This window comes from Anoplophora glabripennis, unplaced genomic scaffold (genome assembly GCF_000390285.2).
Source record: "Anoplophora glabripennis isolate ALB-LARVAE unplaced genomic scaffold, Agla_2.0 scaffold48, whole genome shotgun sequence".
Taxonomy (NCBI): Eukaryota; Metazoa; Arthropoda; class Insecta; order Coleoptera; family Cerambycidae; genus Anoplophora; species Anoplophora glabripennis.
In genome coordinates this window covers 73,351-94,202 of record NW_019416270.1, presented here as the reverse complement: position 1 = coordinate 94,202, position 20,852 = coordinate 73,351, and positions in this window count along the sequence as shown.

The window sequence follows — 20,852 nt, the reverse complement described above, 5'->3', positions numbered from 1 at the left end:
TTCAAATTATCACCCGATTCCTTTCAAAGACCTGGAACGGTCTCATTCGCGCAAAGCAAATGAGGGCTTGCAGAAAAGCCTTAATTAAAATATTGTTTCAGGTCCCGAACGCCCAAGATCTGTTCACTTTCGGCTTCATGAGTTCGTTCCTGATGATGAACTGCGGCCTCCTGGTTTGGTGCAGGAGGGGGTTCGACAATAAAATGCTATGGGCGGCCGTCCCTCACGTCAGCTGGCACATAGCAAATACGCAGATCCTGGCGGCGTTGTTCTTGAAAAAGAACGAAGTCACCTCGAGAGACAGCCTGGGGTGGGTTCTGCTGCTGGATTATCTGATATACGTGACCCTGCCAATTCGACTGCGATATTGTGTCATATTGAGCGTTGGCACCTGTGCATCTTACATCGCTGCGCTTATTGGCCTGTCGAAATCCCAGCTCCACTTCACCGAGCAGGTAAGCCAGTTATTTTGCAATTTACAGGTGTGATCGTGCTGGGGAATCAATGGGAAAATACATGTGTACAGTGTGTCCAATATAAAACAGAATCTTTACTAGCTCTGTTATATACAGGGTTGGAAAATGCACATGGTCCATCTGCCTTTACATGAGAGCGACAAAGTAAAAAAAATCCGTGAGATAGACAAGGATGGCTATAGTGAAGACGTTTCATAATCTGAATAGTCACGGCCCGTTTCGGGTTAGAAGTGGGAGTGACTATTCAGATTATGAAACGTCTTCAATGTAACCATCCTTGTCTATCGCACGGATTTCTATGACTTACTTTATCGCTCTCACGTAACGGCCGATGAACCATGGGGACTTTTCGAACCTGTATAAATATCCCAAATAACAGTCGCAACAAATTAATATTTATATCAATTTGAAAGTTACTTCTATTATAAAGGTTGTCTAATTTTTTAACAGGCGGTGCCTAACTTAACTTTTCAAATAGAACATCCTGTCTGCTTTGATAAAATATGTATTGGGCCTAAATCATAACGTTTCGGTGTTACTCTATTATAGAGGTACTAAAAAAATAATAAATTTAAAAACTTTTTTCCTAGAAAAATCCTATCAAATCAAGTCAGTCAAACAATATGTTCTTCGATACTGGGAATCCGGGTACGCAAAAGATATCCAACATCCCATACAAGATTTTTAACTGTTGATATTGCGGGAAATAAGTTCTCTATGGGCCAGATGCCTCAAGTAGCATTGCATTATACTAACAGTATCTAGTGGACAGCCACCAATTAATAATTATTCAAAATAAAGATAAAACAATGTTTCCAAATATTATTACCATAAAAATATAGCTGACACAGTAAAATTGTTAAATAATGTAGTCTTTTTTTTGCCTTCTGCTCTGAGTCGACTGAACTAAAATATCTCGGCTACTCACTATAGAACATCAAACTGTAAAACTGTAGAACATCAAACCAGAAAACCAAATAAAATGGTACGTATCTCATAAAAATTCAGTTTTTTGTTGTTGCCATCTGTTTTATGAAGAAATCCTTAAATTTTTAAACTCATAATACTGTAGAAAATAACAATTCTGTAGGCTACCAGCCCCTAACAGTATTGACTGATTGTACTGATAATATCTAAGTAAACAACTAGGATATATCGTGTATAATATCTAAATTATTGTACTTTTAATAACCTAAAAGATAATTAGTGACCAAAAGAAACGAAAAAAATATTATAAACAATATGAAAGTAATCTGCTAATTATAGACTCGTTATTATAGGTATACGAGTATATACGTAATAAAAAATAAAGAAATGGGTCTATATTTATAGAAAATAAGAGAAAACATAATTTTTATTATCACAATGTTTTATCTTCAGTTACATTATCTAAGTCAGTGTTTCCCAAACTTATTTAAAGCGCGACCCCTTTTTTGTTAAAAATTTTCACGGCGACCCCCTACTCATCACTCAAATCAAAATATCGTGCCTAAATTACAATTAACTGATTATTTTTGAAATTTTATTTTACGAAGGATGCAGGAATACCCTCAGTTGGTGAATGAAGCTATAAAATATTTGATTCCATTCGTAACATCGTATTTATGTGAGTTAAGTTTCTCATCTATGATTGCCATCAAAACAAAAGTGAGAAATCGCCTGGAACTGGAAAATGATATAATTGTGTGGGTCTCAAATACACATCCCAGATTTGAAAGACTGGTTTCAAAAAAACAAGCGCATTGGTCTCATTAACACTATACTATTTTACTTTATTTTTCGCTTTTACTTTTAAGATGTATTAATATTATTCATTTTCATGTTTCATTTGATAACAATTGTTAATAATTACCTACGACTTTATTAGAATACATATACATGATTTAACAAAGTGGTGTTTTCTCTAATTTTGGAAATTTCCGGCGACCCCCTTAATACCTCACTGCAACCCCCCGGGGGGTCGCGACCCACACTTTGGGAAACACTGATCTAAGTGATTGGTGAACACATACTGTTATATATTTTTTATTATAATAATATATGAATTTTATTTATTTATTAATTAATTATAATTTTTATTGAATTCGTTGTTGTAATTTTTTGCCTGGACGCCAACAAGAACTTGTCTTGTATACTTATATTCGGAGGTAACTCCTCATCAGGGTGTGGTTTCCTTTGATTTTGTACTTTTATTAATATAAAAGTTGTGAGAAAATGAAAAATTCACCTTAGCATTTTACAAGTACAAGCAAGTACTTATATTACAATCTCAAGATATTTTGACAATTTTACAAATTTATTTACTTATTTTCCCCTTTAAATTTTAGTCGACTTTTTTGAAATTTTGAAAATTTGATTTGAGTTTATGTGATTGATTTTTGTTACGAATTCGTTTAAATCGATGTTTCCAATTGACCTATTACTAAGAGTAGAAAACTCCCGTTACATTTTAAAGTAATGCTGGTTTCAGACTCGCATTCCGTTCTGTAGTTTTTTCTGTAGCTGCAACTGCTGCCGGTATTATACCACGTTGTCAGGCTGGTCCCAAATTTGTTGTCTTCCACTCGGTAGAAATAGCTTGATTGTAACTTGCTGTAGCAATTTTACACTGCACTTTACTATTTTTACTTTTGACAATTTTATTATTTATACATTTGATTATTTAACATTTGTTCCCATTATAAAAACTTCCAGAAGGTATTTCGTTTGTTGTGATAATTCGGACTGATGGAAAACTGCACCTCTTGACAGATGACATCCAACCTTGTGAATAATATTTGACGTTTATAACTTTGTAACTAAATTCACAATTTATTTACTTAATTTGACTTCCTTTTGTTTATTTTTGGCTCAACTCGACGGTGTTTATTGCTTGGCAAATTATGAAAGACTGGCTACCACAAGCCTTGTTTTACGTTTTTTAAACTGAAGACGAATGAGTTTGTTACTATGGAGACGTCATATTAAACTTTTGTGAAATTTTTAATAGTAAATTATGGCTATATGCATGTTTTTGCAGCATGACTATTACATATTCTGATTTTAGACATTTTTCTGTAAATTTTGATGCCTGTATCTTTTCTCTACGTTCATTTTCAAAAATATTACAAGTTTTGCCTATTTTTGTAAATTTTAACTAATTTGTGCTATATAGTTTAATTCTATGTCTGTAATACTATTCAACGACATTGATATTTACTTATTTTCACTGTTATGCGCAGTCTTTTTCTGTTTGAATTGGCTATTAATTGAAATGTTTTTAGGTTCATCGTTTTTTGCAACTTCTAAAGTTTATATCTACGTGGAACGTAAATTGGGATTTGAAAAAAGTTTTTAACAACTAGAAGGTCTTTTTAACACTACACAAATCATTTTACAGCTTATATACTATACACCTCTTGCTCCGCAAATTTTACACAAAGTTAAATCATGGGTTAGACATTTCGAAAATCGCTACATGAAGTTATACAAAAATATTATTTTTGATTCCACTTATAAATATAGACTATAGATATGATAAACTTTAGTTTTAGTTTATTGCATGAATTTTATTTATAAGTTCTTCTTTCTCCGTCGATCAACTTGTCAAAAAGTTTAACATTTTTCAATTTCTTCATACCAATGCTCCAATATGACATATAACTTTACAAAAATGTACTGTAGAAACTCTCTAATTTTTTTATGATATATTGATGCATTTTTCAACTTATTTATTTCAAAAATTTACATTCTTTGCATTATTTTGACGGATTGATTTATTTCATTTAACGATTTTGCCTTGTCATACCTACTATTATTCTATACAGGGTGTCTCATAATTAGCTGCCAACCCTGAACAGGCCGATTTTATGATCAAAACTAAGTAAAAAAGTTCATATGAACATGGGTCCGGAAATGCTTCCTAAGGGCACAGGGACCCATTGAAGAGGGAGGAATGGAAATCATTTTTTTGCAATATCTCTCAATCGCGTTGTGATAAATGAATGAAATTTGGTATACACAGCTAAATTTTGATGAGCAATTTGATGGACTAATCCATTTATTTCCACAAGGTCCATTGGGGTGGGTACGGGGGGGCCCTTGGTACTTTGCGTGTGTAACTTTTTCATCTTTGACTTTTTAACAAATTGGACAGCAAATTCCGTTTTCCCGAACTGTTTTACGTTAAAAAGGTACTCTTGTTTCAAATCGTTATCTTTAACGGTTTCTGAGAAAATCGCTCTTGAATTAATCCCACTTTGGTCAATTTCATAGTAATTTAAACAAAAAAAATTTTTTTGTTTAAATTTAATCTAATTTTAATAAAAAAATAATAATAAAAAATTAAATTAAATAAAAATTAATCCTTTAAATGGAAAAGAGAGGAAAGGAAAATTATTATTATTATTTTTTGTTTAAATTACTATGAAATTGACCAAAGTGGGATTAATTCAAGAGCGATTTTCTCAGAAACCGTTAAAGATAACGATTTGAAACAAGACTTTTTAACGTAAAACAGTTCGGGAAAACGGAATTTGCTGTCCAATTTGTTAAAAAGTCAAGAGAGATATTGCAAAAAAATGATTTCCATACCTCCCTCTTCAATGGGTCCCTGTGCCCTTAGGAAGCATTTCCGGACCCATGTTCATATGAACTTTTTTACTTAGTTTTGATCATAGAATCGGCCTGTTCAGGGTCGACAGCTAATTATGAGACACCCTGTATTTAAATTTTATCTTTAATTTTCTCATACTCGGTATTCCACATCCCTGTTGTCAGTTTTCTCTATTTATTTCATGTGACTATGTTGAAATTTCTAAATTTTTGGTTTAGTTTGCGTTTATTTATCTTTTCAACTCAATATATCACAACAAGGCAAATTTACAATCTGTTGTATTTCGGTTATACAATCATATATAATATTTATTCACATAAAATTATTTTAAATGTAAGCATGTAATATATATAAATCTTTTTCTTTATTTTTATTATATATATTATTTTTATATTTATTATATACATATTTTATTTTTATTAAATAACCCATAAGTTAAAATCGGTTTTAGAACATTGTCAAGTTATTTCCATGTTGTTTAAACTTTTTTCTCCATTACTGTGATTAGCCTTTCCAAAAATATTCAGTGTTATTATTAATAGAAACACGTCACTCTCTGAAACTAGGGAACAATATAATGCTATTAAATAGGTCCAAAAAATAATTTTAAAATAAAAACGTAAAAATTTTTGTGTCCTTATGATTACTTTCTAGTGGACGCAAGATATCAACTAATTTATCATAAATTAATAGCTAAAAAGTTACACTGTAAAAAAAGAATTCGGTAAAATATTTTCATAATTACATTGACACAAAGAAAAAGGAACTCGAGTGCGATGATATAGACTCCGGTAGTGCTACTCATTTTGATGGAAATAATGGATAAAATACAGTTAGTCAAAGTTTGGTTTCCAATATTTAAGGTTGAGCTTTTAATTAATAGAATATCACGCACAGAGAAAAACTCCAAACACAAAGATCTGACATATCATTTCCGACGTATTTTGATGAGCTGATAACTATACCATAGTCAGAATTTATGCACGACCGAGCAGTATCTTGTAAAATCTATATTTAGGGTGAAAACGGACCTAAAAATCGCTCAATCATAGTTCAAATCCGATTTTGCTCTACATAATATCTGAACATATTATTTCCGACGTATTTTGACGAGCTGAAAACGATCCCGTAATCAAAATTTTAAGTGCCACCTGGAAACTTCTTGTTAGATGTTTTAGACGAAAACCGCTCTAGAGGAATATCATTTGAGCATATATTTTTCACCCAGGCAACCCTAGCGGGGATGGATAACTTTTAAATATTCCGTTAAAGTATTCGAAAGTCCTGAACTGCGACATTTTTAGGAAAAAATTTTCGGACAAAGTTTGCTCAGTTCAAAAAGGAAGATCGTTTCCACATAACATTTTCCCATCCCCACCCCTGATGATTTTTAATTTTTTTTTAAAAGTTAAGAATCATAGAGTTTTCTTTCTTCTGTTCGGATATCATGAGTTATTTCTTTCTTTTTCCATGCTTGCTTTGGATAAAAAATAAACTGTTTCAAGTACTTACAGGAAAAAATTACTCATCTTTCAGTTACAAAAATAAAAGAAATAATTTTTGATGGTCCACAAATACATAAAATGTTTCATGATTCAATGATTGAAACAATGAATACTAAAAAAGATGATTGGTTGAGTTTTAAAGAAGTGTGTAAAAATTTTCTTGGGAATAATAAAAGTGAAAAATTCGAAGAAATATTTAAAGAAATGGTCAGCAACTTCTAGAGACTTAATGAATCTGAAGTCACATTTCCTCGTTTCCCAGCTCGATTACTTTCCAGATAAATTTGGGGACTAGCAACGAACAGGGTGAAAGGTTCCAACTGAACCTCAAAGAAATGGAAAAGCGATATCAAGGAAGATGGAACGTAAATACGTTAGCTGACTATTGTTGGTATCTCACACGGAATATATCGGAAACTAAAGACGAAAAAAAAAGAAAAAGCCATCCTTTTCGTAGATCAATTGAAAACAAAAAAGATCCTCTAGAAAAAAAAAACTATAATCTCGTTAGTCTAAAGTCTAAAGCGAAGATTCCTTCTTTGGCTAAATTGAGATATTTTTGGGTCCATTTTCACCCTAAATATACAGGGTGTTAAAAAAAGAGTGTAAAATATTTAAGGAGGTAATAGTATGAACCAAAATAAGCAGAAAAGTCTCAATAAACATGGGTTCGCAAAGTAACGGTTGCGGAGATATGGAATGTTTTATGTTTTTTAGCCCCTTTTTATTTTGCAAAAACGTTGTGTATTTTCTTATAATAGTTGGTTGGTGTTTAGTGAAATAAACAGTACGTATTTGACAGTTGTTCTCAGTGCACAAGTTTTCTTTCGCTATGGCTGGTTACTCTAACGCAGAATTAACAGGCATGCATTTCATGTATGGTCGTGCTGATGGGAACGCCACCGAAGCGCGACGTCTTTATGTTGACGCTTATCCAAATCGCCAGATTCCTTCACAACGCATGTTTGGAAGAATTCACCAAAGATTGCGTGATACCGGTTCCTTGAGCAAACAGTGCCATTTATCCGGAAGATCAAGGTCGGTATCCACTCCTAGAGCAGAAGAAGAAATTCTAGCACTGGTAGAGCAGAATCCAGGTACGAGTGTGCGGAGAATATCAGCCGAGGTAGGAATTAGTGGTTCTCTTGTTTGGAGAATCCTTTACGAGCAACTGCTTTATCCATACCATGTGCAACGAGTACAGGCCTTAAATCCAATAAATGATCATCAAGCACGTTTGGTTTTTTGCCGCTGGTTTCTACGTCATGATGCTGAAGACCCTCGTTTTCTTGCAAACATTCTTTTTACTGATGAGGCCGGGTTCACAAGAAATGGAGTGTTTAATTTTCACAATACGCATATTTGGGCCGACGAAAATCCTCATGCTCTAATAGAATCTGGACATCAGGCACGTTTTTCATTAAACATTTGGATGGGTATTGTAGGTGACAGGCTTCTAGGTCCTGTTGTTTTACCAAACCGATTAACAGGCGCTGCTTACCTCAACTTTCTGCAGAACACACTGTATGAGTTTTTGGAAGACATTCCTTTGAATCAGAGGCAACAAATGTGGTTCCAGCATGATGGTGGTCCAGCTTATTTTTCCATGGCCGTTATAGAGCATTTACACCAAACTTTTCCACATAGATGGGTAGGAAGGGCCGGACCTGTTTTATGGCCTCCAAGATCACCTGATCTGAACCCTCTAGATTTCTTTGGGGATATTTGAAGACATTAGTGTATGGTAATCCTGTAAATAGCCTGGAAGAGCAGCAGCTACGGATTAATCAAAAGTGTCAAGAAATCCAAACCAAGGAGGGTGTTTTCGAAAGAGTTCGAATATCGTTGAGACGAAGATGTCGTGCCTGCTTGGAAATGGACGGAGGGCACTTTGAACATCTTCTGTAACTTTGTTTTTTGTTTGTTAAAAGCTTCCTTTGTCGGTTTATTCTTAATAAAATAAAATGTTTGAAAAACGAATAATGGTCCATATCTCCGCAACCGTTACTTTGCGGACCCATATTTATTAAGACCTCTGCTTATTTTGGTTCATACTATTACCTCCTGAAATATTTTACACTCTTTTTTTAACACCCTGTATATTTTACGAAAGACTGGCCGGTTGTGCATAAATTTTGACTACGGTATCGTTTTCAGCTCATCAAAATACGTCGGAATGATACGTTCGATCTTTGGGTTTGGACTCATTTGTATCCCTGATATTCTATTAATTAAAATGGCTAACCCTAAATATTAGGAGCCAAATTTTGATTAAGAGTGTATTTTATCGATTATTGTCATCAAAGTGAGTAGCGCTGCCGGAGTTTTTTGTGTGCCGGTATTATTGATCTATCTTTTATTTTATAATAACTGAATACCGCATATTTCTCATATGTGCATTTGCTATACCTATCAACGTTAATAACGATTTATACGAAGCAATTTCACGCTTAAAACAAAAACTTGTACCAGTAACAATTAAAGATATAAATATCTTGAAAACAAAGTAAGTAATAAACAAAGAAACTATATTCATTTATCATAAAACATTGTGTACTGTACGTGATACAGGCATTATACGCAATATTATTACAAAAGTATGTTTCATTTCATGACTTCGATTACTTCGATCCATTTATAAAATAAAAAAAAGTTATTTATTATAGTGTTATACTCGTAGCTATGTGTTTCAATATTTCACAATAACGTGTTCAAAGAGTTTCCAATTACCAACGTAAACACATTTCAATGAAAGTATCGAGTAAAAATTACTTCAAAATGATTACTCATTTCAAAGCCCTAATTGTTTTAATGTGTACCAACATTTAGATTGAAGCGCTTGTTTTTTGTTAGGGATTACTTTTTTGTTTGTAGGTGTCACGCACATAATGTATTGCACCTCCGAAATAACATCATATAAATGTGATGAGATAAATTTAAAAGAATGTTTTGAAATTTTTTGGCTACATTTAGTTAATTGGTAGGTAATCAAAATTTTGTAGGAAACAAAAAAGCTATAACACAGGTATTCCACAGACTGATGAATGGACATAAACCTTCTACATTAACTTCCCTGAACCGTTCCTTCGGTAATTTGACAAATTGAGACAAAATTCCACGCGATCCTGAAAAGCCGAGATGTTGCTGCGAAGTTTTATCTAATTAAGAGAAAACCCATTAATGGTATTAGCAGCGAAAGTTAAACATAAGCCAAATTAAACAATAAATCAGAAATTTTTACTTTCAGAAACCTTAATCCGGGATAGTGAAGCAAACTTTCTATCTGGCTGTTGTAACTTTTATGTACATCCTTCACAATTTCCTATAATTTTTCAGCTGAACATAATCGCACAATTTTCAGTTATATAATATACAGTACAACATTCATCAAGTCAACACAAAAGTTTTTGTGATGCCTAATTCTATAAAAGAACTATTTTTGTTAATGATATGGTATATTCTTTATTAAAAATATTTTTAATTAGTACTGTACTATAACGTTTACAATATTTTAGATTACGATTTTAGCAGACCATTGCAAATTTATATATACGTATATGCTTCGATGTGATAATAATGCTGAAAAAATCTTTGATCTCTGAAATAAAGTCCAATGACCAAAACCATTAAACTGTGTAAGCTTGCGTGCATTTATATGCCAGTCACACCTCCGCAATGCCGTAAATCTGTACGTAATATAACGCTTCAATTTTTTCATTTGCACACGGCTTCGTATCGCTCATGAAATCACAAACCTTAACTGCAGTTTTTTTACGTAAAATGTGTAATTAATGTACGTTAGTAATCAAATCACGGTAATATTGATAGAACGCTGAGGGATAGAAACATGTACGTCAGCATTAATTTATTAATATATTAATAAGTATTAAAGTATCTTTTGGACATAGAGAAATAAAAAATACTCCAACATTTTTTTAAATTTAATGGATATAGAAATCCCTGCATTAATTATTATATTATTTTATTATAAAGGTATATAGGGTGTGTTTTATGCCCTGGTCATAATTTCAGGGACGTGCACCTTGAATTATAATAGGCCAAAACGTCTAAAGTTAGCTCCTGTTTTCGAGATTAAATTAAAAAAATATATATTATTTTTTTAAATGTCTCTGAATCTGTTTTACGCCGATTGTTGAAACGACGAAGATAATTAATTAGGCAGAAATTGGTTGAACTGGTTTAATAATAATAATAATAATAATAATAATAATAATAATAATAATGCATTTATTGCGCAACAGAACAAATGTTCCAATTACAGGACAAAAAAGTATAGACATTCAAATGTAAACATTAAAAATATAAAAAATCATTCCAAATAAATACAAATAAATATATAAACTACAACATACGTTCGACAATATCAGTAAATTAAAAATTCAGTTGCTACAGAAAACAAACTATGTTCATATCCTCTATTTGGATAATAACAATCAATTCGAAAGCTTAAAAATTTAAGAAGACGACATTGAACTTTTTCAAGCTTGTTAATATGTATCTGGTAGAAAGGGTTACTACAGGGTCGGAAAGTCACCATAGTTCATCGGCCGTTACGTAAGAGCGATAAAGAAAGTCATAGAAATGTGCGCTAGAGAAACATGGCTATAATGAAGGCGTCTAATAGTCACCGCCCATTTCGCCCTTTCACAAATAAGATCCACTTCTTTAGAACGAACTAATGAGTAAAACAGACATTTTAATGCAGTAACGTTATTAAGAGAACTTGAATTTCTGATCGTAAAACTGAAAGCTCTATTAGCCGTATTTATAATTACATTTATATGACCTGAGAAGGACAGTCTATTGTCATATATTACACCTAAATCCATAACATTAACGCATTTTCAAGGGTGTAGTCAAATATTAACGGGTCTTTTTTGGAAGTAAATGAGCAGATCTTACTCTTATCTACATGAATAGGTAATTGATTATTCTCACACCATCTACTTACAAGATCTACCTGCTCTTGCAGTATTAAACAATCTTCCAAATTAGAAACGTTCAGAAATAGCTTCAAGTCGTCGGCAAAAAATAGATGATTAGATTTTAGAGACAGAGATAAATAATTAATAAATAAAATAAAAAGAAGTGGCCCTAAATTTGTCCCTTGGGGTACTCCAGATGTCGCTATAAAATTGTCAGATTTAAATCCGTTGTATGAAACATATTTCACGTTGAGAAAGATAGGATTTAATGAGAAGAATTAGATTATCGTTTAAGCCAAATAAACTTAACTTATTAAGAAGTATGCCATAATTAACTTTGTCAAAAGCCTTCGAGAAATCTGTATACACCACATTAACTTGTCCCTTGTTATTCATACGATATGCTGTATACTGAGTAAATTGAGCTAAATTGGTTACCGTAGATCGTCCGGAACAAATCCATGTTGGTTTGGTGAAATATAATACTTGACAATACTAAAGATTAGAGTATACAGGGTTAGAACTATTTAAAGGGAAACTACAGGGATATCGGAAACCGTTAGTCATACATGGTGGCTCAAATTACAAAAAAGTTGCATAATTAAGGGGCGAGTGTTTTGGTGAAAACAGATCCAAGATATCTTCGATAGTTTCTGAAACTCGAGCAAACACATTAACTTCATTAGGTGTAGCGTTTATGTGGTACTTGCCTATCTTTTTTTCAAAACTACCATTTTCCGTCATACATCTGCCCAATTTCTGGAAAAAGGTACAATTTGGATGCATTCGTTCTGAATACTGTTGCAAATATTGTTCAGATGTCGTTCTGGCGTTCCTATTTGCACGTATGTATGTATCGTACATGTCTTTTTTTCAGACAACAAAAACCTCATTTTTAATTTAATAAATAAGTTACTTATTATTATACAGGACAGGTGGCACACAAAACTCAAATGACAGTTTCATCTAACTATCATAACAAAGTAACAAATTATTTGATAATTCGGACATCATTCAGCCTACCTACTATTTTAGAAAAAGAAATTTGAATTGCTGCAGGCAGACAATGGAAGATAGAAAAAATCTGAAATCACCATTGAAATCGCCATGTTGGATAATGCCTAGATACAACATTTCGTGACGCTACCTTAAAAAACAAATGAGTTATAACGAAAAATAGAAAATCGATATTTTCACTTTTTTCGAGATATCTCAGAAACTATCGAAGATATCTTGGATCTGTTTTTACCAAAACACTCGCCCCATAATTGTGCAACTTTTTTGTAATTTGAGCCACCCTGTACGACTAACGGTTTCCGATATCCCTATAGTCTCCCTTTAAATAGTTCTAACCCTGTATAGAGACATCTTGAAAATCTTTACGAAGTTGGACAAAATTTCAATAGGACGATAATTCCTCAAATTCATGGGATCGCCAGTAGCGGAGATACTTGAAGACACTGTCATTGAAAACACCAAAATGTCTATGGCACCCTGATTCTTCATTGTATTTCAAACAAAAGATATGTATCTTCCGTGTCATTCTAAAAATTAATCATTTTGATGATATTTATTTAATAAAACAGGTTTCTAATGTTATATGACCCACAAAAAAATATGAGGACTTTTATTAAAAATTCAATTTTAAAGACAGCTATAAACATTTAATACTTTTTCTAGTTGTGCCTCCATACCAATCTCCAAATATTGAAAAATTTCTACGGCAATATTTAATTTTTTGGACTTGTAATGATTGTATTTTATTTAAAATTGTATTTAAAACAAAATATGTTTAGCGAAACGAGTAGTTTTGAAGTTATTTTCGATTTTAAGTTATGATATTGACTTAAAAACACCCTTTAGGTTTTATTAAGGTAAGTATCTAAGGAAAATTCCTTTCTACAGTCAAATTAATTTTTTTGCAAAGAAACTAACTTCAGGTTATTTCAATTACTTCAGATTGCTGGTTTCGAATTTTTTCTGTCGGTTTCACTGCACTGCATAAAAAACATGATTAAATGGAAGTCTACAAGCTCCATATAAAGGAAAATACTTTTCAAATAAGAAACGAGCTGACCTGGGGTTTAGGAAGTATCAGGCGTAAATTGTTTTTCGTCTTCTTTCCCAGATCGCGGAAGTCGTAAATCCTGGAATTTATCTAAATTGGACATAAAATCACTCAGTGGCGTTGTCTGGTTGCAGACGCATGGGTATGAAGAATTGCCTCGATCAATGGAACTTCCAAAATATTTTGTTAACTGCATGTAGAGAATGTTAAAGAATGCAATAATCAAACATAAAATACATTTTGATATCGAATCTCCGTTAAGCATTTCACACACGTTGGGTTTATTGTTGGCGCTTAACCAAGAGCAATTTGCTTTTGGTATCGTGTGTGTGAATCAGTCCAAATCAAATCCGACTCAGCTCGTTTATGTTATCGTAAAGGAGCTTAATCAGTATATATTTGGAATGCTTATTAAATGATGAATTGTTTTATTATCTTCTGAACTTAGAAGGATAAGGCTTTCAATAACATATCAATTCCTTTTTACGCAAGTCGTCCCTTAATTTGACTAAATTTCTAGAAGGTTTTATCAAAATTAACATAAATTCTAGGGGCCAAATAACTTGAAGACGATCTATTGAAAATTGTTTTTTAATACATTCTGTTCTATTCAGGGTGATTCACTTTTTATAATTAGGACTTTAACCATGATAGATCTCGTGAAAATAATGGCATTTTGAAGTATATACTTTTTCTTCCAAAAAAACATTTTTTTTTTGGTTTTTATTTATTTTTTTTAAACCATGAAAGCCATTTGTTTTAAATTTACGAATAAAAAGCTCTATCGATTTTACAAATTACTGTGAAAATATATCAATCATAGGCGCCCGTAAGGGACTCTGATAACCCCTATTTTTGATATAATTTTAATATAACTGGAAATTATTCAAAATTTATTTTTTTTACATTGAGTTTTATTCTACAGCAAAAAGGTCTCTTACTATTTTTAAATGAATTGAGAGTTGAGTTTCTGAGAAAAATGGCTTATTATGGATTCATTACATGTGAAATGGTTAAGTTTTTCAGACAAAGAGGAAGATTTAAATACTTTTCTTGATGACTTACCATTACTTTTAACGAGAAATATGTGGATTCAGATAGATGGCACTCCGGCTCGTTTATGGTCTTCTTAGGCAGTGAGTAGGGGAGCACTATGCACGTCCGGTACCGCTCCCATTGCTTGGCCGCCACGATCGCCAGATCTAAATCTCATGGATTATTTCGTTTGGGGATTTATTAAAGAAAGAGTGTACGGTTCAAAAGTCTGTACTCATGAAATGTTAAAAGAAGAATTGAAAATAATTGTAAAATTCTTAAACACAACCCCAATATGATCAGGAGAGCAAAGCTTAATTAGGCGATGTGTGAAATGCGTTGAGGTTCGAGAACAACATTTCGAACATTTGTTGTGATACTTTTTCTTTTGTTTTCTATTGTTAATTGTTATTTCCGTTTAATAATAATAATAATAAATAATAATAAATATTTTATTGTGTATTACTTTGTCGTTTTTAGATTTATTTTAGTAATATAATACTGATGTTGAGTAAAACTGAAAAGTATAATTTATTGTAATAACTTTGTCCAAGGTTAACACATCAAATAAAGTGGCTATGTTTTCTTTCCCATATAAATTCATATTTCTAAATACTAATGACTGTTATTTTGTATTCGTTATATATTAAATATAATAATACAATATACTCATACGTATACGGCGTAGGGAGTTTATTATAACATTTTGAGTAAGAGTATAGCAGAGTAATTTTGTTTTGACTTATGGCTTTTTATCTTTTATGGGGGTGTTGTCTCGGTGTTTTTCGGAATAATAAATAGTAATTAGCATTTTTGTTTGTAAAATTTCAAGGGGCTTTGCAATACCATCATCGTTTTTAGATTTCTTTTAAGACATGTAGGTATAAGTATTTTCTTACGACATGTACATATCTATTAATTACTTCACTTTTACCAGTGTATGGTATTTTTTCTATTTTTTTCCTATCCTGTAATTAGATTCTGCTTGGACAGCGAATTGGGAATAAATAAATAACTACTTAAATGAATAAATAAATTGAGAATCTTTAATACACGTAGGCATCTCTGATTAACAAAAGTGTCGAACTCAGAGCTACTTTTGAAATATGTGAATACAATTTATGAAAATGTCTTTCAACTTTATTTATCGAGTAACTTGAATGAAAGTTAGCACACGTAGGTGTTCCTATATTAAGTACAAAAGTGAAATATTTTGAGTGTGGATATATTTCTCACTCATGCAGACGTTCAATGAAACTTTATGAAGTTATACATATTTTTCTATAATCAAGAGAACACTACTCGAAACTTTTAAGTCTGGAGTTTATTTTTTCAGTAGATCATAAATATTTTAAAAGACTAGGAGATCGGAAATTATCTTCGACCACAGATTTTTCAATCGAATAGCGGACTATTTTAGATGGATGCAGAAGTTTGTTCTCAAAACCAAAAATACCCAGTTTACGTAGAGAATATTTATACAAATGTTAAACTTTTCCAAACAATGACGCACAATTGTAAAAATTTTAAAAATAAAAGGTTTTCATGTTATCATAAATGGAAAATAATTATGAGCTTTTATTGTAATGACAATTGTGTTACGAAAAATTTGTAATCCCCTGGGAAACCTAATTGAGCTTTCACAGTACAGTCACCGCAAAATGCTAAATAACGGTACATCTGGATAACAATGAACGTGCAGACGACTGAATCAGAATTAATTAAATGGCGGGGGAGCATCCCGGAAATCAATCATCCATCGGATAGACGTCCATACTGAAAATCTCCAATTCAACACTTCGACGCGATCGATAGCCACAAAAATTATGCACTAAAATCACTGCAATGTACTTTTATTAACGCCGAAATAGCATGCCATGAGGCATTTTAAAATTAAATGCAGTTTATATTGCCAAATTTTATTTTATTTATTCTCGATTTGCAGGCTTTCATTGCAGTTGTCAACGATTTAATAATTTTCCGGAAATTAAATTCTTTGATTGGTGTTTATATTCAGTGTGTTAACAGTTCATGTCGTTCTGGCGCATGGTTTGAAATCACGTCCTGGATTTTTATGGATAAGACGGTAGCAAATTGCAGATAGTTCCAAACCCACGCCTCCGTTGAAATTAATTCGATATTTCTAGATTTCTATTATTTCTTTACATGATCATAATCTTTCTCTTACTAGAATTTTAGTTTTAGTTGGCCTTATCATATCTGTACTTCCTTGTATACAAGGTGTCTCAGTTTTATTTTGAATATATCCTAGAAGGATATAGATGCTGCAAAAGCAACTAGAATTGGCTATAAAAAATTTAACTGTTTCTGAAATAGGGTTGTAGTATAATAACCCCGGGTTCGATCGAAAAAAATAAACGTAGTTGTGGTTAGAAATATGTGATCGTCATAAGGAATACCTACGTTGTATGTATCTATTTTTTTAATTGACCGGAAGGCGCTGGCTACTAACTTTAAAGAGGGGAAATATGGTTTAATTTTATAAAACAACAGAGTAAATACACCCAACTTTATTATTTACGTACAATAGTCCTCAAATTAAACATGTGACACATAGAAAGACAACAAAAACATTAACAGCCATTAACAACCCACGATCGTTGCTCTAACTACCCAAATATAAATATAAAATAATAAATGATGAATCATGCTAATGATAAATAACACCCGACTTATTTATTAATGTCTCACTAATTGTCACCTCACTCGACTTTGACATACACACTTCCGAGTAAAACTGAAGAGGATTAGTGTTAATTAGCCGGCAGGGCCGGAAGTTACTGGAGTCCCATACGGGAGGCAATCCAGCTATGAGTTGAATAGCAATTCTTTTTTTGTTTTTAATTATTCTTTTTACAGATTCATTCCTCACGGGCGAAAATGTTAGTAAATTCAACAAGGTTCTTATATGCGTATGACATAAAGTGAGCACGAGAAATGCTTTATTATTTGTTTTTCGAACAATGTGATCAGGACAGAACAAGTTAAGTGTGAAACAAAGGAGTTGCTATTGCAATATCTGGGCAGTCACGACAATATATATATTTTAACATGTAATAAATAATGAGCAATCGTTAATAATAATTGTAACGATTTTACCTTAGAAAAATATATGCCCTTGAGCATAAAGCAATGGAGGCTAAACATACAAAGAATTATTATCATTAAACATCTATAATCATCACAATCATAAGATTACATAGAACAATTAACAACAAAGTACTTAGAGGATATTACCTGCTAATTAATACTGGTTAAACACTTTGATTTTTCACTATTTTGCGAGACTGCCCGCCGATCGTCTTACTCCCATCTCCACCCTGTTCTCACTTCAACTATTTAGGCTTCCTTCCAGAATTCCCCACCTAAGCGTTTGTTTTTGCGCTTCCTTCTACTAACTGTCAATATTACGTTTTCATTATTATACAACACTCACATAACAGGTGACTTCGAAGTTGGTACGATAAGTATGGTTTTGCACAGGGTGCTGTGTTGTAATTTGAAACAAATTTCATGTTTTCAAAAATATTTCTGAAATGTTTAATGTTGAGTGATAAAAAAAATTATAAGAACATCAATTTTTAACAGTAGAATCTAACCTAAATAAACTAAACTAATAAACTAATAAAACTTCTAGACATTGTTTTAAGAAAAGCATTTATAAAAGTAAAACGTTCATCATCTTCATTTTCAATCCTATATCGATACATTTGTGATCCAAGCGAGAATCTGATACATTGTTCTGTTACTACCCTTAAATTTGCTATACACTCACTTCCGAAATAAATGGGTCAGTAAGGAAGGTCCGATACTATGGCCATAAAAATGTCCGGATCTAAAAAACCTCTAACTTTTATAGGTACAAGTCAGACAATTTTGAATATTTATAATTATTGTTACTAAATATTCAAAATTCATATACTAATTATTAATGTAACTTGTGGTATGGAACAAAATTACAAGGGACACTTTGGATAAATTGATAAACTGATAAATCTATAAACATTACATCAACGTCATCTTATTATATTAGCAATCATTTCCAAAAATCATACCGGGTTCAAATAAGTCAGATCGTTATTAAAGAAAATACCAATGTATTCCAGTGTATTCACCAACTCGACATAATATCAAAACTGTACCTACATAGTTAAAATAGAATTAATAAACTTTCAAATTGTTATTTGTAAATAAGCGTTTAACTTACGTTTATATTATGCAAAATTAGGGTACAATCCCCACTGAATTAAGTATCTAATACCATCGGTAGATTGTTGACAACAATGGGTTACGAGGTTAAGGATTGATGATTTATTGTTCGAGAGTAATACGAACCTCCGCCATTTAAACTGGATATAATGTAAAGGCAAAGTTGATTTCAGTCGACTGCCTGTGTTAGAAAGCCAGGCTCTATTATAAACAAACGCCCTTAAGAGAAATTAGGAAACTAAATATCATTTCATCATAATTCTTGGTGTCAAAAGGGTGTTGTTTTGGTATTTGGCATTTCGTAGATAGTGCAATAGTTACTTAATTATTAACACATTTTTTTGAATTTAACAGACATGAAATAAATCCCATATCTTCCAAATATACACAAAGCAGAATACGCTGCATTAACAAAAAAATTAGTTTAATTAAATTAGTTTTTCCATTCTTCTATAAATTTGTAACTTTATGGGGACTAAACAATAAAGATAGTAATGTATCCAAGTAATAAACTGAATTATATACAATTTTATATACAAAACTACAAAAATTATACCAAACGAAATGTGACAGCTCTTGCTACGTGCAAAATTAGTGTTATTTGTGTTGGAAAAGTACTTGTGAACAAGGAAATAGTTATTTTTGTATCTAGTGCGCGAAATGCTACTTTGGTAATCGAGAACTGAATTTTTTAACGAGGCGAAGCCGAGTTAAAAATTTATTCGAGACCACCGAAGTAGTTCGCGCACGAGATGCAAACAATATTTTTTCTACAAACGTCAAAATCTATCTCTTAAAAATATTATAAATAAGTAAAATGCCTAATTTATTATAGAAAATAGTGTCGAGCTGGTTTAAAATGTCTTTCCTAATCAAATTTTCACTGTTACTATGAAAACAAAGTGGCTGTTGTTGACAACAATAATAATTATTTTAAAGTGACGTTTGTGCTCGCGTCTTAAATTTTTAAGTACCAGATATTATTTAAAATAATGGAAATTGCTAGTGACGATGAACTAAGTAGTACCCCACCTAATTTGGCAGATGCGGCCAATTTGGTAACTTCAAATCTTTTACCGGAAAAATCGAAGCGCCAATATGAAAATGCATATCGGCAATTTAAGGAGTGGTGTGAAACAAATAAAGCAAGAAAAGCATCCGAAAATGTGCTGTTAGCATATTTTGCAGAAAGATCCAAGAAGGTGAAGCCTTCCACATTATGGGCAGTATATTCTATGCTAAAATCAACACTTAATGCTAAGGAAAACGTAGATATTAAAAAATTTACCAAGTTGGTTCCATATTTGAAAAAATTGTCAGTTGGACACAACCCTAAGAAATCCAAGGTATTAACTCGAGAAGAAGTAAATCAATTCATAAGAGAGGCAGATGATGAAATATATTTGATGGCTAAGGTATATTTTTAATCATTGTTTTATATGTATTTTAAATTACTAAATATCGATATCCTTTTAGGTCGTTTTAATATTGGGTATTTCTGGTGCTTGCCGCCGTGAAGAACTCACTAAAATGAGTGTCGATGACATAGAAGATAAAGGTTCCATCTTGATTGTGAAAGTACCGGATACAAAAACGAACATACAACGAATTTTTACGGTTTCGAATCTAGATTATATCGATATTTACCGAAAATACGTGGCTCTTCGTCCAAGTTATGCTAGCAGTCGCCGATTGTTTTTGAAGTATCAAAATAAGAGATGCATTAACCAAGTTGTTGGAATAAATTCTATTGGAGGGATGCCCAGCTTAATAGCAAAATACTTAAAATTACCAAATTCTGATGCTTACACAGGTCACTGTTTTCGGAGAACCTCGGCCACACTTCTTGCTAATGCTGGGGGTGATATATGTAGTTTGAAGAGACACGGGGGATGGAAATCTTCCACCGTGGCCGAAGGATACGTGGAAGATTCTATCAATAATAAGATTCAAATATCAAATAAAATTTTAGATTGTGAAATTTCAGGATCACATGGT